The following is a 21,108-nucleotide window of genomic DNA, read 5'->3' on the forward strand; positions in this document are numbered from 1 at the left end:
TAAGAATTGGCGTAATAAACGCACATTTCCAAAGTTCTGGCCACGTTTTAGTTTCCAAAACCTTGACAAAGAGCTGCACGACCAGAGGAGATTTTAATTCACTGCAGCAGTTAAGAATAAAGGTTGGGAGGCGGTCGTTGGTAATACAAGAAGTTTTAGCAAATTCGAGAGCTTTCTCGACCTTTTTAAGGTTGACATGGAGATCGGATAGAAAAATGGTGGGTTTTTCGGGTTGTAGGATTTGAATTTCGTGCTTTTCTGGAAACACTGAACAGAAGTAATCGTTCAAAAGAATGGCTATTTCAATAGAAGTGGATGCTTTTCTATTCATCCAGTGCATTTGGTTTGGTAGTTTCCTTTTGGTAAAAGATCGAAGGTATTTAAAGCAATCACGGGTAGAATTTGATCTTAAAGATTCAAGGAGACAAGTTTTATCCAACTCGATTGAATTGTTAAGGTCTTGTTGGATCGAAGCTAAATGATTTGTGTTGGCTGTCCGTTTAGATATGGAATGGTGCTTATTCAGTAAATGAACTGTATGCGACGAATAGTAATAGGGAAGTTGCTGGCGTCTTTTAGTTTTATGTGCGCAAGTAGTATATGTGTGAGGTGATCAGGGGGGGGGGGGGGGGTGGGTGGAGACCCCCATGTATTAAGATAGGGATTAGAGTATCCGGTCTCCAAGCTATGTATTAAAATAGGGAATAGATTTTCAATGTATTAAGGTAGAAAATAGGTTTACCATGTATTAAGATGGTAGGTTTCAGATGGTAAGTTTCAGAAAAATTTTTGGCGCCCGATCTTACCATTTTTTAAGATTCTCTACACCAATGCGATAGGTTTTAGATTTTTTCATTGTATTAAGATATGATTTTTATTTTGCTTTAAACCATTAGAGTTTAAATTGAAAGTGTCTGAAACTATGCTGAAACCTAACTGAAGCTTCAAAGAAGAAATAAAGTTTTTCAGAAAAAAAAATTAAATTACTGTTAATTGCTATATTACAGTTGAAAAGTTGAATAACATATAAATCCTTGTATGGTATGAAATTTTACTACAGTTTATAGAATAAACTTTTAAATTCAAGGGCATAGTATGTATTCCATCATTAAGTACCTCCCTTTTCGGGTAAAAGTAACTGAGTCCTTTTTTAGTTTGTTCATATATTCCAAATAAATGGTTGGAGGTTTTGAATCCGCGATTGGTCGACTTCAAATTTATAGCTTTGTCAAGAACTCGTCTGTATTTAGACATTGGTCCATCCCCAGTGTCTTCTAGCGTTCTTTTGTTGATTCCTTTGCTGCTAAATTTGAATTTGTCGCTCTTACTATCATAGCAGCAATACGTCTTGCTGCTCAGGCACAACATTTCAGTACAGCGAAATTCTTCTTTGAATAATCCAGGTTCTCGTTTATCATGCTTTTTGTGAACAGCGCAGCATGTACGTGGAAAAAAATTCTCATCTGCATCAGCTATAAAGTCATCTCTACAATCATTTCGACGAATAAGTGTCCACTGAGCTTTCTTCTCTGGTAATATACAATCGTCCAGGTTATCTTCTGCTAATGCTAGATACAAAGAGTCCGTATCCATCTCCAACTCCTTGAATTTATTCTCATCGCAATACTTGTGGAAGAAGTTGTAGTATAACTCCAACATTCTAAGTTTGGCGTATTGAAGAATGAAAAAACCTACAATAATTGGTTCTCTATGTTCAATTGTTGACTTCAATAGTTCTACTTCATGTAAGTCCTTTTTCACAATATTCAATCGCTTGAAAAACTTCTCATTTATTGCTTTGTGTGTCTTCTCATCGCCGAGATATTTGGTTATCGTGTGTCTGGATCTGTCCATAATTTGATAACCGTACGAACTGTTACCGAGAAGCTTCGTCGTCTCAGCAACAACTCCAGAATGTGGATTCTCGTCTCCTTCTCGTCGAGCATCAACAACAGATTGAACAAATTTGTTGAAACATTTCCTAGGTGTGTACTCAACAAATCGATACATTTTTGTACATTGAAGTCCAAGACCTTCCTTCTAAGTTCTTACCTTCCTTCTAGGTCGTACAAGAGATCTGTTCTTTATTTTTTCAAGTAAAGAATCAGTAGACAGAGGTCTTTTGTAAGGAAAATTTGTCTTGACATGATTCTTGATTGACGAGTCTGTTTTGAAATGCTTCCACTACTCACACTCCCACATTTCCTGAATTTTGTAACCTCTTTCTTTTATGTACTCTCGTCTCAACTCATCCATTTCTCGCTTCTTATTTCCCCTTTCAATATCTTGATCTGATAACGATGGACGGGTTTCTTGACATGAGCAGAAATGATAGTAGCAACCCATAGCTTCAAATACTGTTTTACAGTGACCACAGTAACCATCAACATGAAAACAGTCAATTTTTTTCTGCTTTCCGGTTGGGTAAAAACTCTGAATTTTACACTCTGGTCTCAATTCTTGATAAAAGGACATAACCATGTTCTCGAAATTTTTTGTTCTGTTATTTCTAGCTTTAAAACGATCAGTTTCAGAGTCACGCTCCCATCTTGTGTAAAATCCGGTTGGCATCTCTTGACACATTGAGAATGGATATAATTGGCTAGCGTCAATTCCAACAATTGTCTTACAAATATTTGACGAGTTACGAATATAAGTTTGATCGACAACAGCTTTTCGCGTAAAAACTATTGATGGAACACCAGTCATGTCTTCTCTAATTTTCTCACATAAATCTTTATCTCCTTCAAAGTACGGGTAAAATTTGTGATTTGTCGACTTGTGTAAGCAGATATTTGCGAGATTTGGAAGCGTGCATCCCAGTTTCAGCATGTCAATTCCCTTATCATGGTAAAACTCTATCATTTTTTGCATAGCTTCAAGAGTAGAAACAACATCTTTGTTGTTGTACCATCGTAAGAATTCTTTGAAAGTAATCGTGCTTTGTTGTTCCCAGATTTTTTTCAAATACGAGTAATTTTCAAAACCTGTTGGTGGAATTGATTGAATACGCAACTATTTCAGCGCACTTTGTTGATCAAGTCCTCCATTAACCAGTTTTTGGTAATCGTTGAAATCCTTCTCGAGAGGGTTGTGGTTTCTCAGTTTGCTGAAAAAGGTTTCATATGGAGGCAACTCCGTGCAGTCAAGCTTGTCTGGACTGTCAAACCATTCGTAAGGGAAAAAAATCTTTGGTCTTACTTGCTTTATAGGCTTTCAGAAACGAATCCAATGTTGTTGACCCTCCAAGAAATTTCATTATGTCCAAAAACTGAACATCTCCAGATTTGAATGATATGAAGTCATTTGCTTTTTTAATGACTGTTGGTTCGATTTCTTTATCACATATAAAGTATGGAATCAAATAAGATTTGATAAGGTTCAGATCGTATCTGCCGCTATTGAAACCGAACACCGGTAAGGTATTAACATAACGCTCTAAATGCTGTTTCAAGTCGATCAACTGATTTTTTTGAATTCTCAAGAATTGTGTTGACATGTCATCTTCGTCGCCATCCTCAACACATTCATCTTCATAATCGAAGACTTCTAGTCTTTTAGTTAAAGTTCTAGCATTAAGCTTATCAAAGATCTTCTTGACTCGATCATTGACAGTGTTTTCGATTTCTTGAAACTTGGTTCTCATTTGTAGTTTACTTTTTTCAGCCAGAAGTTCCAAGCTGGAAACAAAAGCAATTATTAGAAGTTCTGGATCTTTTTCACACAAGAAAATTGGAGCATCTTGCAGATTTGAAGATATTGATACGGAAATAGGGACATGTTTTCCAATCCAAGTAGTTGTTTCAGTTGCTTTCAATTATTCTGTGGGAACACAAATCGATTCGAAATCAAAAACTGCAACATTGCTAAACAATTTCTGATCTTCAGTGTAGGGAATGTTGAAGCCATCCAATTTCTCGAATATTGTTTCCCGTAGTGTGTTCGCATTTTTGGGATAAATATGTTGCACTCGATCTTTACAAGTTAGAAGATGTCGGTTGAAGTTGTCTGATCTGTTGAAGAAACAGTCACAGCTAGGACATCGAAAACCTTTGAAGAAGGAATCAATATCATTCGTGTGAATAATATGGTTGTTGAATCTTAGCAATTTCGCCGTTTTTTCAAATTTTCCAATACTTTGCCTGGCTAATTCTCCAACATATTCTCCTTCTTGAATATCAAAATCGTAATTGAATACGTTTCGTTCAACTATTCCCTCTACAAGAGGTAAATCATCGATTGACACTCCACGAAAATTCTTCGGATCGTATCCAGATTTTGATATAAGCTCTGTAAACAGCTCAGATGTATGAGCATCGAGGTTACTATGACCATGCAAATACATTGTTAATGCACGGAAAAGACAAAGATGATCTCTGTATGGTTGTTTATCTTTATCCGATAAAAGACAGTTTACTGAATGGTTTTTCAGTAAAGGTTCAGGCAACACAGAGTCTGGACATCCCATTGGGATGTTTTTCAGTAGTGCAGCAAAAATAGTAACATTTGTGATCAACTTGAACCTCCACTTTGTGTTCTGACTTCTTGGGTGCATTGCTCCACGATATCAAACTTTTCAACTTTTCCTTGGATTGTAATCAAATCCGCTTTAGTACACAGTAAATGCGATTTTTCGATCAAAGTATTGTTTTCGTGTGCATAATAATACCGATATTCTCCCGTTTCGACATTACGGAGAAAAAATCTAAGAGCAATATTGATTTTTGCTGCAGAATCTAGCTTGTTGAAGACTTCTTTAAGCTTCTCGTTGATAATCTTGGTATCTAACTTTGACATTTGAAAGTTAAATACCTTATGCCTCCCATTCTCCATCTCAGTGTCCACCAAGAAATGCTGACAAGCACTCAACTCCTCTTTGAGTTTCACTCCATCTTCCCCTTCCCCCTCCACAATCTTGTTCAAGTCTGCCACCGTATTACTTGGTTTCCGTTGTTTCACCCCATGTTCTTTTCTCTGATGTGGTTGGAGAGAGTAGTAACTCGGAAACTCCTGCTCACAAGACGAGCAAACCGTTGATTGCTTGGAAGTTGATGGAGCATGTTTTTTGGCCACTTGATAATTCATCTCTTGTTTATTGTAAGTGAAATACTTACAATCAAGACAAGAAATAATCCCTGCTTGACAGCGTTTGCGGTGTCGAGCCGCATGTTGACGAACATACATGTTTCCACAATCCCCACACTGCACTTTCTCGTTTCTATTCAGCGACGGCATCTAAAAATGGGAGAATTTTTAGGTATTAATGTAAAGCTGTTAGTACTTGGTACATATCAAATTGGGAGATTTAAATGTTCCAAAAAATTTAGTAAAAATAATTTTTACTTACTTTGAATTGTTAAAAATATTTGAAATTTATTTCAAGTAGTTAATCAAAGTATAGAGCAGTTGCTTTTAACGTAAAAAAAATCAGAATGAAATAAGTTTTTTTTGCTTTTTATTAGAGAAAATCAACTAATCAGAATTGAGTATTTTTTAGTAACACTGTTTGTTGGAAATCAACCAATCAGAATTCAGCATTTTCTAAAAGTGAATTGTTTATTTTTTTTAAAAAACCTCAATCATTATTTGAAAAATGTCTATCAAAAAACATTTGAGCTTCCTCGAGTTACTTTATAAGAAAAAAGAAAAAATTCCAATTGATTTTCTTAATGATGAAATAGATGTTGACTCTTACTTTTTTCATAATTTTTTGGACGTCTTTATTGTACAAAATAGAGTTATCCGACTAAGTAAAGGTCTCTTCAGAGAAACTTACTCAATCAAAGAGTTTACTTTTGATTCACATATTGCGTATCAAAGTTTTAAGCTTACGGCTGAATTACACCTCACAAGGAAAGAAATTTTGTTTATTCTCGAGAATTTGAAATTGATCAAAAAATCGTACGATAATATATCACAAACTGTTTTTATCCCTTATCCAAAACCCAAATTTGTAAAAAAAACCTCAGCAAAGTTCTTTATTCCTTCATTTCTTTAAAGATTTTCAAAATTCAAAATCCTGCTTGATTCGTTTTGGAATCAGATTTCCAGAAGTCTGCTTTGAAAAATTCGTCAACTTTGAGTTATTTTCCCAAATTTACATCAAAATCAAAAAACTTGACTATCTACTCAAAAATCAGCAATTTCTCATTGATTACATACAAAAATTCAATTAACTTGATGAAAAAAGTTGCAGAGATGTTACTTTTATTACTTTTCTTTCTTTTGTTATTTATATCAGCAATATTTCTTTTTTTTACTGCAAACAACTTTCGGTCATTTATTTTTGCAATTGCTTTTACTTATTTGGAAGATTTAAGTCCTTAAAAGCGTCTCCTGATTGGATACGACAACTAGAACAAAATCGAACATTTTTGTGATTGGAAACGATAAAATCCAAAATGGAGCTTTGTTTCCGATTGGATACGAGTTTTATCCAAGAATCCCATAAAAGGAAGCTGAAATCTGATTGGACACGACTACAATCCAAATAAGGAAAATCAATTCTGACTGGTTAAACCCACACAGTCGAGTTGAAGGTACCCCTAACTCCTAACTAAAAATCATTTTATTTTCAACCTAACTACCGTCAACTACCTCCTCTCTCAGCTCTAAATACCTTAATTTCAATTTATCTTCCGTCAGCTACTTCTCTCAACTCTTTCTTGTTTTAGCTCCTTAACTCAATTTATTGCTCAAATGATCTTCTCAGTGCAAAAAGCAATCTCATGTACTCTGTAGAAATTTCGCCTGATCTAGTACAAATTCAAGTGCGAGAAACAGTCTCTGGAGTTTTTTTGGCACGAATCCATCACGGAGAACCAACTTGAAGAATTGAAAATGATGGAGGAAGTTTCTGATCATGTGAGAATGAACTACCCCGAGATTCCTGACTCAAGATTTGTAGCTCAACCAGTCGACGACTTCCTCTTTCCTTGGGAGGAAGCAGGATCAGCCGAAAACACCATCACAATAGATGAAGATGAGGGTTTGTCAGAAAAAATGACGCCTCCAGTTCCACAACAACCACCAGCAATGGAACCTCGTCCAGCTCTGCGTTCTATAGAGAACCTCCAGATCTCTTCTGCTGCTCGACAGCTCTTTGATTAAATGTTTTTGTAAATAAAGTTTGTCTGGTTTTGACTTCGTTTTCTGTAATTAATTTCTTCAATTTCATTTTAATTATGAGAATAGATGAGAAGTTCAAGGTAAATCATTGAAAAACAATTAGAACTTAGTTAAGTGCTCCGAACTCGCACACATGTTAAAAAATTTGATTAATTTTTGCACAAAAATTCGGAAAAACACTAGAAAAACTGTACACAAGTAAAAAGTTACCTAATCGATATTGCATCTTGTACACACTTTTAGCCTTTTGTAGAAAAAATTGAAACACTTTTCGCATTTTGTCGAAAAAAAGTAAAACACTTTTCGCATTTTTGTCGAAAAAAGTGAAACACTTTTCGCATTTTATCGAAAAAAGTAAAATACTTTTCGCATTTTGTCAAAAAAAGTGAAACATTTCTCGCATTTGTAGTGAAAAATTGAAACACTTTTCGCATCTTGTTAAAAAAAGTAAAACACTTTTCGCATCTTCTCAAAAAAATTGAAACACTTTTCGCATTATGTCAAATAAATTGAAACATTTTTTACAACTTGTTAAAAAAAAATTGAAATGTTTTTTGCAACTTTTTGAAAATCAAAACAAATATTACATCTTTCTTACATGTTTGAAATTTTTTTGTGCAAAGGGTTTTGACAACGGTGATTTTTTTTGGTAATTAATGGTAATTTTGTAAACATATGAGAGAAAATAGATGGAATATCAGAAGTTTTTTATTGAAAAATTGACATGATCATTATTTACAAATCCATAACCATCAATAAAACAGTCAATTATTTTTAAAAAATCATGTTCATATTTTGAGTTTTGTACTTTACGAACTCTTTCTAGAAAAACTGAACCAATAGTTTGTGTGGAAGCTAGTTTCTGGTTAGAACATAAATAGTGACGTTTGATTTTTTTGCGTAACAGTCTTTTCTTTGCAACACTTGGCATTTTTTCTGCTCCTTTCCATTTCAAATTGTGATGAACAGCGCGGTCAAGTTGATTAAAAACTTCGCCAGTTGATGAAATAACATTCGAATAAAATCTGTATTTGTACAGTGTGTAAAGACAATCGATAATTTGGTATGTGAAATGAAAATTACCCAATCGTTGTAAAATTTGATCGAAAGATGAACCAATCAAAAGTATGTGGAACTTACAATTTTCCAAAGAACAGTAAGCATTGTGGGTAGAGACACAAAAAATATTGGTTACTATATATTTTTCGTAAAAATCACTGGAAACGGAAATAAATAGCGATTTTTGACAATACTCTGAATAAAAGCTGGGAAGAGCTTGACACATAGCTGTAGCCATCTGGAACAATGTTTTTTGCTGAAAATTGTGGATTTATATAGGAACACTAACACCTACACAATTCCATATTTGGAAATTTTCCTCAAAAATTCCAATCATAGTTCTATTTCCTTTTATGGTTCAGTGAATGATTCATATTGTTTACTTTCAATTTCGTTTAATCTCAAGTTCATTTCTCTCATCTCTCTTCATCTGATCAGTCTGTTCTTCAAAAATGTACTCAAGAAAAGACACAAGTCCCAATTACATTGAATTCTCAAAAAATCAAACAAGAATTGGGAGATTTGCTTGGTCCCAAAAATCCTACAAAGGAAAAATTTATTTTGAACCCTGCTTTCAACTATTCAAGAAAAATGAGTTGGGACAACTCGAAAAAAGACAGCAAGTCTATCTTGGTGAAAAAGAAGGAGAAGCAATCTCAGCAATTAGAAATACTGTTATTCACGATGCTGAAAACCTTGGACTCGTTCCTATATTGGAACTCACTTCTGACAAAGAGTCAACTATGGATCAGGAGCTTGCCAACTGCAACAAAGTGTATGACATAGCAACATACAATAGAAGACAAGTTTGTGTCACGATCAAGAAGTACAATATTAACAAACCTCCCTACATTCAGATTCGACTGTTCACCGCAAAAGAGAATGAAGCAATGAAACAAGTTGCCTATGTCAACTATACTTTGAACGAATTCAAAGAACTGACCCAAATTTTGGGAGACTTTATGTTTGTTGAGAACTGTAATGTACAATAATTTGTGTTGTTTGTGTTTTTGTCTTGTAATTCAACTATTTATCCTCAAAATCATTTTTCATTTAGTATTGGTGTTGAACAGTATGAGTTGGAATATTGGTTTTTCAAGAAATTTACTCTTAAAACTTCACAATAAATTGGGACTTTTTCATATTTTTCTAGAAGAAAAGTCCCAAAAAATTTCACTAACAATTATAGAATCACAAAACTTACCAAACTTGCAGAATTTGGACGTAGACTCCCAAATATCTCATTTTGAGTGGATTCTGCATAATGGTAGAAGAAAAATTCACATAGGATACAGATCAGATACCAAAAAAATAGAACCTGTACAATATCGTAGAAATGGAAATCAATGGAAAAATAATTAATCTTTACAACTACAAAGAGAAGAATATGATAAATTAATTGATATGCTTCCTTCATTACTAGGTAATGTAGAGACCTTCAAAAAATCTTGTATCATCATTGACGAATGCACTGTAGAAAATGAACGTACAGAAATTGAATGAAATTCTAAGAGTTTTTGAGATTATTAGGCAAGATTTCTCATCAAATACAAAAAGAAAAAATTTATTTCTTTGTACTTGTATTGTTTTGGACCCGGACATAAATTTAAAAGAAATGGACCAAAAATTTCCTTTTGGAGGACTAATTGGATACGGAAATTTCTGTATGGATTACTTTTTTGCAAACTCCAAAATTTTTAGACTACATGCAATTCTACATGACTCTGCTGGATCTGTGAAATCTACTACAAAAAAAGGTCCTGGGTATTGTTATGTTGCACCTAGTCTCCCCAGTTCATGCTTTCTTGGTCACGTGACTGGATTATTTTTCTGTTTATATGTTAAAATGTTTGCTTCATCAGTATATGCATTGTTTGATTGTTAATCATTTTTAACAAAAAACTCCAGAGAAATCAGTTAACAGAATGAGTCTAGTTGTTTTGGATATTGAATGTATGGAAAGCAATATAGTGAAAGAATTAGGAGTTTATAAGGATGGACAAACAGAAGGATATTCCTTTCTTCCTCCCAAAAAATTCAAACCAACATCCCAATCTTTTTGGTGTACACAACATCTTCATGGAATCAATTGGAGCAGTGGTTACGAAAAATATACTGAACTTGAAAAAATATTGAAAAACCTAGAAGCCACAGACACGGAATTTTTTGCAAAAGGTTATGAAAAATGTAAGATTCTATTAGAATTTTTGGAAAAAAAAGATTATTAATTTGGATGACTTCGCTTGCCCTAAAATTCAGTTTTTGATATTCAAAGACGAAGAATATAATTGGAGGTGTAGCAACTACCCATTTCGTCATGCAAAAACTCTTCACTGTGCAGAAAGAAAAGCATTTGCATACGGAACATGGACTCGATGTTTTTTTAACAAATTGTAAATTATATTATTCTTAATGTACTACCATTTTCAAACTTTAATTAAATTTCATTGTCAACTTTTTCTTTTTGAGATAAGATGGTCGATCAATGTGACAAGCCCGTAAATTTAGAAATTTTGTTTTTGATGAAGAAAATCATGAACGAAAATCATGGAAATTGTTTGGACGTACATGTAATAGATCTCTTTTAGTTTTTTGTGCCAATTTTTTGTTATAGTTTTGATGCTAGTATGTGCAATCGTTCGAATTATGTTATCCACAACATGTGAAGAAACAACAGTTTGGGTAGCTAGTTTATCAAGTAAGTCGGTTATATTCTACCTTCTCCAAAGATATGAATAAAATAATATCTACCAAAGAACGAATTTTTATTTCCCTAGTTGGACCAAGTGGATCTGGAAAATCGCATCTTATTTTTGATTGGTTGAAAATTGGTACTTTTCAACCAGCATTTGACAAAATGTTTTATTTTTATCAACATTATCAACCTCTTTTTAGTCAAATGCAAAGAAAAAACCTTAAGTTTATCCAAGGAGTAGATTTTGACTTGATTGAAAATCTCCCCAATATTGGAACTAAGTATTTGCTTATATTTGATGATTCTTGTGAAGAAATTTCAAACTCCAAACAATTTGTAAAAATTGCTACTGCGGGGAGACACAGGGGTCTGAATACAATATACATCAAACACAATTTATTTCATCAAAGCAAATTAGGACGAAATGTGGAGTTACAAAATACACACATAGTCTTGTTCAAGTCGCCGAGGGATGTTTTACAAATCAATACATTAAGTCAACAACTAGGTCTAGGATCTCAATTGAAAGAGTGGTATCAAGATGCGTTACTCGGTTCTATGCGTTGCATGGCTATACAGCGCCCTAATTGATATCGATATTATACCGTGGACGCTGGTTATTATGTGTCTGAACGTGGGTTTAACCGGACTTATTGGATGTAACAAGGTGAATGCCAAAATAAACAACCCGTCCCATGACCCCGAGAATGGAAAAATTGAATTGAAGACCAGAATTCTATTTATTATTGCAATTGGCCTAAGCGGCTTGAGTTTCTTCTTTCTCGTAGGATGTTTGATTCCGTTTGACGACCCTCTAGTTGAGGGCTCTGAAAATAAAACAAGTTTAATGATACTTACCGATTCCTTTAAGAACCACCTTGATACTGTTCCTTATGGTCATTTACTTTTTGATTTAACCCCAAAAACAGTTGATTCACTTACCTATTGCACTAATAGTGGCTCAGTTCCAACAAGATTTTACTTACCAGCTGGAATAGAGACAAAGTTTTTGGACGATGAGCACACAATACGTCTCTATTCTCCCAATATTTCAAAAATTTTCCCTAAGGCTTCGAAAACAATTCATTCTCAATTGCCCAAAAGATTTCCTTCAATTTCTGAGCGAGTGTTTAGTAAACCTATTAAGAGGGGAGCTTCGAGATCTTCGGAAAGAAGACGTAGTAAAATATCGAAAAGAAATTTCAGAACTAACACAAAAAAGAACTCCTCTACACAAAAGAAGAATTATTTTAAGTTCAACTAAAGGGTTACAATTGATATCTATCATCACCCTTTTTGTCATTAAACGATTGACATAGTATGGAACAGTTTTGTTTTAATTCCGTACTCAGTTTATCAATCACAAAGTACACTTCCAAGAAAACAAAAATTGAAACAAAAGCAAGAAAAAGAGGAGATTGTACCAAAAAATTTTGATTCTGTTTACAGTGCTGTAAATGCGAGGTTGAAAACGAGCAACAATAAGCATATTATTGATTTAATTTTGAATTCTCCTAGAATTAAAATCAGCCAGTCAGACAATATTATATTGGATAATCGAGATACAAAAGAATCTATTGTAGACTTTGTGTGTGCACTAAAGCGAAAAAATACCAATTTTCCAGATATTTACTTTACTATTTTGGAAGCAACACATATTCCTCCTAAACTTGTTATTAACAAGAATGCCAAAGCAAAAGATAGAGGAACTTGGATCCCTTTCAAAATCTGAAAAGGTAAGACTAAACAGATTGTATTCTAAGGGCAGAGCTGCGTACGGTTCTATTCAAAACTTGAGTAAAGCGAGTGGTTTATCAAAAAAGAAAGTAGAAAAGTTTTCACAAACCAAGACATCGTATACAAAATTTGGTCCACCAATCAGGTCTTTCCAAAGTGTTGTATTCCTTTCATTTCCAAAGTAAAAAATGGAGACATAATATCTACAGGACAGTACATGAACTATCAATCCTTCACAAATCTACAATTTAAAAAATTATTAAAAAACTCTTTCCACAGCATAAAAATAGAACTAAGGGATACTACAGGTGAAAAAATTCCTTTTGTGTCCGTAGGAATTACACGAGTTGTCCTCTTGTTTCGCAAGATTTCGGATGATCATTTTTGATTTATACTTCATACGAAATGGTTGCTCAAAGTTCAGCTAATTTTCCTATTTTTCGTGGACATGCAAGGCAGCGTGGAAGAGGTTTTGGTGCTCTTGAACAAACTCTTGGGAGAACTGCATTTCCCTTCATTAAAAAATATATAGTCCCAGCTGCAAAAAGAATCGGAGCAGATTTATTTGAAATTGCCGCTCCAGAGATTGGAGAAGTTGTCAGTGGACGAAAAAAATTCAAAACGTTTGCAAAAGATGTTGGAACAAAAACAGTTCGAAAACAACTGGGAGGTGGAAAAAAGAAACCCAAGCCTAGAACAAGAAGAACCATTTCTCGAAAGAGTTGTTCAAAAATCAGTCGCTCTCACAAAGACATTTTTGACAAGATTGAATGAGTGTAAATCAAAGTAGTCATTTTCGGTACGGAGCGTTTACAAATTCTTCTTTGGAGATTTTTGATAAAGTCCCAGTTTTGGAAAAAATTATGTCATCTTACACACAAGAAGTATTCCCCAGTACTTCTCTGGTTGAAAGCAGTATTGAGTTTGAATTTGAAACGGATCGTAATCTCTACTTGGATATGTTTGATACCCATCTTAGTTTAAAGCTTCAACTACTCAAAGGAAGATTGTTTGATGCTTTCAAAAAAGAAAAAGCAGAACATAAAGCAAAATCGGAGGAAGATTCAGATGAGGAACCACAAACTTACTTAACTTATGTAAACAATCTACTACATTCTCTATTCTCCAACTGTGAAGTTTATTTTAACAATACAATGGTTTACAATGCCAATGGATTATATCCTCATAAGGCACAGATATCGAACGAATTCAACTCGTCAGCAGTGAGTAATAAAGGAATTCTTGCTTGTCATGGATACAGTTTTGAAGAAAATCCTGATGCATTTGATATGTATCCATTCACTGATAGAGCAAATTCCTTGGGAACAGGGATAACTTTTTCACTCTATGGGAGGCTCGCCATTGATTTGTTTACTTGCGAAAAACTGTTGCTACCAAATACCAAAGTTCGAATTAAACTTATTCGAACTAGACCTAATTTTTACATGTTATCTGATAATCCAAATGTCAGTCTGAAAATAGTTGATTGTTCACTGTTTACAAGAAGAATTTTAGTAGCTGAACCTAATCATCAATATTTGCAATGGAATCTGGAAAGGGAACCTGCTCATTACAATTACATGGAAACTATAGCAAGAACCTTTATCATTCCATCACGTCAAAACCAGTTTATTCAGGAAAATGTTTTCAATAATGCCCCAATCAGAAGGATAGCTGTTGCAATGAATACAAATTCGGCTGTTGCGGGATCTTTTCAAAAAAATCCTTTCAATTATCAACAATTTTATTTGAATGAGCTTAGAATTATTCGGGGCGGAAGAGCAATTCATTCCTTAGATACAACTTACCCTTGTCGTCCCTATGTTACAACAATGAAAGCAATGCAGTTTAACGAAGATTTTCCAGCTCTTCCTATGGAAGATTTTCAAAATAATTATATTCTAATTTTCGACTTGAATTCACTACAGGATGCAGCAAATAACGGAAGTGATAGTCTTGGGAGAAAGACTTTCAAATATTCAAATTGACAAATTCGGAACAGTCGCTAAAAATGTTTAATTTTTTTGAGTTTTCAGGTTCCTATAAAAATATTGTAACTTTTTTGGGACTTTTCTTTGTTATTATCTCTGTACTATCTTTATTGACTTTCTTCAGACCTAAAGCTCCAGAAAAAATAGAGAAGGAATGCTGTTTAGTTGAAAACTCGAGACACTTCTTCAACCTAGACTGTAAAACAGTATTCAATAAACTTTGCCAACTATATAAGGCTTGTGTATGGGACTTTGTTGATTCAATTCCTAAATGTGTGTAAGTCATTATTATTCCTTTTTTTTAACCTAAAGTACACTATCAAACTATCAATTTCTTTTTTAGCTGTACCACAGCCTACAATTGCAAAGATGGATATTTTTTCTCTTATGTAAATTATTGAAAGAATTCCATAGCTCAGGTTCAAGTACATGGGATCATACCCTTCTGACACAGTACCTCAACTAACAAAATACCCTTTTGCAATTATTAACTCAGCACCAAGCAATGATAGAGAAAAACACTGGATTATGATTGCTCGACTAGATAAAAGCTATTACTTTGCTGATTCTTTGGGAAGAAAGAGATCAGCTTACCCTTTTTTGACAAAAAAGTTTCGACGAATGGTTCCTCGAAAGCTACAAAAAACTGATAATTTGCGTGGTTTTTACGCAATTTATTCAGCATTTCTCCTTTTTAAATTCTTCCAGAAGAACTTGAATAATGTTCATGATGTGTATGTTTTAAATTTTATCCGTAATTTTATGTAAAAGTGAGTTTTTTTTTGTAAGTGTAATATTTTGCAGTAATTTTACTATACGATGTAGTGAAATTTTTGATTATTTATGTAATTTAACTTTTTAAATTCTTTAAATTTTTTTTACAAAAAGCATCTTAGCAACTAACCCTTTGATGAAATACGGAGAATGATGATGGAATATGGATGTTGTAGTCCCCCAATTGAAAGAATTAACGATAGAGTAGATAAATTTACGAAAATTGTAACCAACTTCTAGTAAATTGTATAATTTTCTTAAAAGTTTACTCTGAGAAAGATGGAAAAATTATTTCACAAAAATATCAGAACCAAAAAAAATATGATACTATGTTTTTCTCATTATAAACTTTTACCGTGGCAGAGCAATTGATAAATTTGGATTATAATTTTTTGGAAAACTTGGAAATTTCCAAGAATTTTTCAAAGATTAAAGACAAAGTGATAAAAGAGAACTGAAATGAATCATAGCAAGAAATATGACAGAATAAATAAACCAGTTGAGGTAAAAATAAGTGAGATAATTATGTGAAAAAAGATAAAATAAGTCATAAAATTAACAAGTGTAATGAACCTGTCATCCGTTCTCCAGATAACCTGGGGAAAAAAGATTAAGTAGGATATAAAAGTAATTAACCGTGAAGAGCTGTCAAGATTCCCCTGATATCCCGTGGAGCGGAATAACTAACCTGTCAAAGAAATTTTTGCTAAAAAGTAAATTTCAAACGTTTTCGCAACTATGTGCATCGTCAGGATTTTTACAATAAACTACTCTAAATGACGATAAAACATCAATTTACAAATGTTATTTACAATAAATCACATACAATTTGGTTCTAAACCATCATGATAAAAAATTAGCCAATCACAGTTGACCTCTAAATTACTATTAAGATTAAAATACTTTTAACCTCTAAAATTAATTAAACATTTTAAAATTAATTTGTCTGGAAGTTTCTGAGTCATAATTTCGATTTAGACATGTACGTTTTGAATAAAAAACCAAAAATATTTTGGGACTAAATTTTCAGTGTTAACTCCCTGCTCCTAAACTCATCGCGCGTGTTCAAGCCCGGTTTCTCTTTCCTGATATGTATTGCCTCTAGTGTTAGCAATTTTGTTTGGTTGTTTGACCTATCTATAATTTCCCAACTAAGATCTGCGCTATTTCCCTCAAGTTGGCATTGCTGAAGGTGGAGGCCTACCGGTGAGTCTGCTTTCCTATGTTCCTCAATTCTAGTGGTCAAATGTCGAACAGTTTGTCCGACATAGGTGGAAGTGCATCCACTACATGACAGTTTATAAACCACTCTTGACTTGAGGTCATTAGAAAATGCTGACTTCAGTGATGGTAAACATGATTGTAGTTTTCTTGTGGTGAAAACCACTTGAACGTTCGTTAATTTTCGTAACCTGTTAGCAAAATATTGGCTCTGGTTACCTCTATATTGCACCATCAGCATTGGGGGCTTTTCATCCTTTGGTGATTGAACTGACAAACCCCTGTCACTATCCAGGGGCTTGCCTTTACCCTCGATGATCTTGCACAAGGCGTCTGAAGCCACCTTTGCGGACCAATTTTCAGGGTACTGATTTGTCAGCCATTGCGCCCTATTAGTTTCCATAGCCTTATCAAATTGCTCCCAGCTAGATGTACTCCTAAAAACCCTGTGTACAGTGCCTTGGATAACACTACGCTTATACTGAGTTGGGGCGCAGCTTCTATAGTTCAGTATAGTCCCTGTATCTGTTGGTTTTTGATACCAACTGCAAGTTACACGCCTATCCTGCGATATATTTATGTTCAAATCCAGGAACGGCAAATTCCCCTCCGAATTAGTTTTCTCTAGAGTGAACTGCAAATTTGGATGAAGAGAATTGGCGGCATCGAGAAGACAACTCGGCTCCCCTCTGACTGTTCTAACAATGTCATCCACATACCTGAGGAACAATTTCACCTGGGGAGTATCCTTCTCCTTGTTCTTAGCTCGGCAGCAGCTTTCACAGTACCAGACTATCTCGGTTATTGATGCGTATACGTCATCGGATATTTTTCCGCATTTTAGATGATACCAGTTTCGGCAACTCTCGCATTCAACCCCCTTTGATCTATATGTGACTTTCCTGCTTCAACATGGGCACAAGCCGTTTTTGTCATTAATTTGCTGTACCCCCGTTCCCACCGGTATTTGTTGTCGTAGAGCAAATTCGTATTCTTTCAGCCATAAGTTTGCCAGAATTACAGCGAGGGACGCTCCCATTGCTAAACCATCAACTTGTACATACCATGAATCATTACACTTGAAATATACTTTGCTGACCGCCATATTCAAAAGCCTTTTCATGGTTGCTCTTTGAATTTCAGGAGGAGACTCCTGGCTGTACAGCTTCTGTAAAGCAATTTCAATTGCCTCCTTCAGGGGAACGTTGGTGTACAAACTTTTCACATCAAGAGATATTATGGTTTCATCCGGATCTAGAGCAATGTTTTCTATTTTTTCTCTAGCCTCTTTAGTATTGGTTTCTATATTTGCTCCATCGATGTTGTCAAAAAACTTCGCAAGCATTTTGTTAAGATTCTCATACGAGCTGCCGGGAAGTGATAGTACAGGTCGTAGGGGTGTCTCATCCTTGTGTACCTTAGCTAAACCGTACAAACGGGCGGGTTGCCCCCCTGTTGATCGTATCTTAGAATATAACTGATCACTTATCTCGTCTCTTTTGTTCATGGCTAGTAACTCTTTGTTAAGTTCTTTCTCAATTTTCAGTATCACCTCATCAGTGGTTGCATCTTTTTTCACAAACTGAGCAGATTGCAACAAGGATTCCAGCTTTGATTCATATGTTTGTTTCCTCATTATGCAAAAACCAACCCCCTTATCAAAAGGCACAGCCAGCAACCCATTATCTTTGAGATATTTCCTCGTTTTTTCAACGGCTTTGTCTCTTGGGGTTTGCCGTACGTTTTTTGCATATGCCTTTGCCGCGGCTTCTATTTCACATAACGTTTCACCAGATGTTTTTTGATTTTTCAATTGTGAGAGGAAAATGTCGACAATTTGTGACAATTTTCCCCAGATAACCTGAGGGAAAATAAATAACATGAAATAAGAATTTGAGATTCTTTCGAGAAAACAAATATTGCGTGATATATTAGTTTATGATCCCAAACTCTAAATCGAAACTTAATTTTCGTCGAAACTTACCATCTGAAACTTACCATCCAAAAAAATTTTTTCGTTTTTTAATAAAAAATAGTTTTTTCAAGATAAAAATGTATTTGCAAGTAAAACTTTAAAAATTTTCAAAAAATTTTCTGAAACTTACCTTCTGAAACTTAACATCTGAAACCTACCATCTTAATACATGGGAAACCTATTATCTACCTTAATACATTGGAAATCTATTCCCTATCTTAATACATAGCTTGGAGACCGGATACTCTATTCCCTATCTTAATACATGGGTAGTCCAATGTATTGATGAAAGTTCACGTAATCAGGCAGTAAGTTGCATAGTCTTGGTACTCTATGCCAGAAATTAGTTCTGCTGATGTCCAGCCGCTTTTTTCTTAAACTATAGCGCAAGGTAGTAGACGACCTGGTGGTATACAGTGATGCTGGTGTTGATGAGAGGTAATGATCTAAGTTTATCATATAATCGCCATTGATGAGCCGAGAGAAAAATAGTAAATCGATAACTTGAAGATATAAGGAAATGCGAAGTAAGTTCAATGCCGTGAGTCTTTCTTTGTATGACAGATCGTTGAAATCTGATATCCAGTTTGTAGCTCTTCGTTGAACCGATTCAATGGTTCTCATGTCGGTTTTAGACGGACACCAAGCTGGACTACCGTAACACGAGACACATTTTGTTTGACCATGTGAAAAACTTTGTTTGCTTTGTCACAGACTTTCTGAACATGGGAAGTCCATTTTAACGTGTCGGAAACTGTTATCCCTAAGTCTTTCTCGCTACGACTTTGTTCCAAATAGATGTTATTCAGCTTCAGTGCAGGTGATTGCGAATTGGCGCCGAATGTCATGATGTGACATTTCGAAGCATTAAACTCCATTGATTTTGCGGTACACCAACGTTCCAAAATTTGTAGATCTTCCTGAGCCGGCGAGTAGGCGTTTCTCTTCAAAATATCAAGGAGTTTGCTATCGTCGGCAAACATATACGGCGCAGTTGAGATTCCAACAGGTAAATCCATAACATAAATAAGAAATAAAAGAGGTCCTAGTAGAGAACCTTGCGGGACACCACTAGTTATCTCCAGTAGTGAGGATTTAACAGATCCTAATTGGACATATTGCTTGCGATTTGTTAAATAGCTCTTGATGACTCTGAATAGGTTCCCACCTATGCCAATACGTTGTAATTTACTCAGTAATTTGGAGTGCGTAACCTTATCAAAGGCTTTCGCGAAATCAAGGTACACAGCTGAAACAGTCTTATCTGGATCGTCGACAGCGTTGAATATTTCATCCAGATAGCAGATAAGTTGTATTATTGTTGATTTTTTTTCTGAAAACCGAACTGACATGCGGGGATGAGTGGACGGAAAAACTCATAGAGTTCGTCAAAAACACATTTTTCGAATATTTTAATGGGATATCGAGTAACGAAATAGGCCGGTAATTTGACACGTCATATCTGTCTCCTTTCTTGAAAAAAGGACTAACTCTCCCTACCTTCCAAGTATCAGTGAAAATGCCAGTTTGCTTTATTTTGTAAAATAGTTGTGCAAGAGAATGCGAAATGTTGCTGTTTCTGAAGAGTACTGGTGGCAATTCATCATCGCCGCGTGATTTTGTTATATCAAGTTGCTTGAGAATTTGTATGATTTTTTTCTCCGATGCATCGAAATCTTGAATCTTTATCTCATGGTTACGATCTTCAATAAACTGAACATTGTCGGTGCTGAAAACGGATATAAAATAGTCGTTGAATAAATGGCATTGTTCAAATTCTGTCTTTGCTGTAACACTGCCCCAATTGACCGAAGAGGGAATTGGATTGCTTTTGCGCAATGACTTAAAATACTTGAACAGATGCGATGTGTTACGACGATTGGCTAGACTTGTTTCATAGTTTGCTTGATCAAGCTCAGTCGAAGACTCAATTGATTTTTCGAGGATAGTTATCTTCAACTGAATATTGTCATTTGGTTTCGAAAAATATTTGCGGCGGAGAGTCTCCAGTTTTTTCAGCGAGTGCGACGTTTGAGGCGAGACCCAAGGAAGAAGGTTGCAGCGGTGCCTTGTCTTGTAGGGCACTGCCATATCCAAGAGGCGGGAGAGCCATTGATACCAGTTCTTAAGTAATACATTGGGGTTAGACCAACAGACGCCAGTAAAAGGATATTCAAGTATCAATGCATTAAGTTAGTTTTTCATAGTCGGCTAGGGAATAGCTTCGTTTCTTGATAGGAGCCAGAGTCGTGAGACTTCTGAATTGTAGTTTGATGCACATTGGTTTGTGGTCCGATAACATTCTATCATTGACACTGTAAAGATTCATTAGTGTTTCATCGGCACACACCGATAGTATCAGTGAGTCGTTGCTGGCAAGGACGACATCCAATGTATTTGATGAAGTTGTGTTGAAGTTAACTAATTGTGTTAAGTTGTACTTGTCCAGTAATCGGAGCACGTCACTTTCGTAGTCGTTGTTCGAGTGGAAAGAACTCCAGTTCACTCCTGGAAGGTTGATATCTCCC

Source organism: Symsagittifera roscoffensis, chromosome 3 (genome assembly GCF_963678635.1).
Source record: "Symsagittifera roscoffensis chromosome 3, txSymRosc1.1, whole genome shotgun sequence".
NCBI classification, from domain to species: Eukaryota; Metazoa; Xenacoelomorpha; order Acoela; family Convolutidae; genus Symsagittifera; species Symsagittifera roscoffensis.